Raw genomic sequence first — 653 nt, 5'->3', positions numbered from 1 at the left:
TTGTACATAATTTTACTTACGATATCTTCTTTGTTATTTGCGTAAATAATAAGATGTAACATTACATTAGCGATATTATATTGGCTATCAGCCAGTTTCATGTAAATTTTTCTAACAGAAAGAATGTAGCATTGAAATATGTCATTTTTGTCCGAGTACGCAAAGAAGTTGGAAGAAAGAATCTTTAAAGCCACTTTGATGTTTGATTCTGTGATTTTTTTATACACTTCCTTTTAAGAATTTTTTTTTCTTTTTAGGTATTGATTTTGCAATTACAAAACCTGGTTTTCCTCCCGGCTGTGCCCCTTTCTAGTTGTAAGACTTTGGACAAGTCACTTCTCAGAGCTATATCTCCCTTACTAAATAATGGAGGCCAAGAGTTAGCTCCAAGAGTTAGTATGAGAATTCTTAATAAAGAACTAATGGCTGGGCGCGGTGGCTCAAGCCTGTAATCCCAGCACTTTGGGAGGCAGAGGCAGGTGGATCACGAGGTCAAAAGATCGAGACCATCCTGGTCAACACGGTGAAACCCCGTCTCTACTAAAAATACAAAAAATGAGCTGGGCATGGTGGTGCGTGCCTGTAATCCCAACTACTCAGGAGGCTGAGGCAGGAGAATTGCCTGAACCCAGGAGGCGGAGGTTGCGGTGAGC

This window comes from Sapajus apella, unplaced genomic scaffold (genome assembly GCF_009761245.1).
Source record: "Sapajus apella isolate SASKATOON/1434 unplaced genomic scaffold, GSC_monkey_1.0 scaffold74, whole genome shotgun sequence".
Classification (NCBI taxonomy): domain Eukaryota; kingdom Metazoa; phylum Chordata; class Mammalia; order Primates; family Cebidae; genus Sapajus; species Sapajus apella.
The sequence above is the reverse complement of the archived record's forward strand: the minus strand, read 5'-3'. Positions refer to the sequence as shown.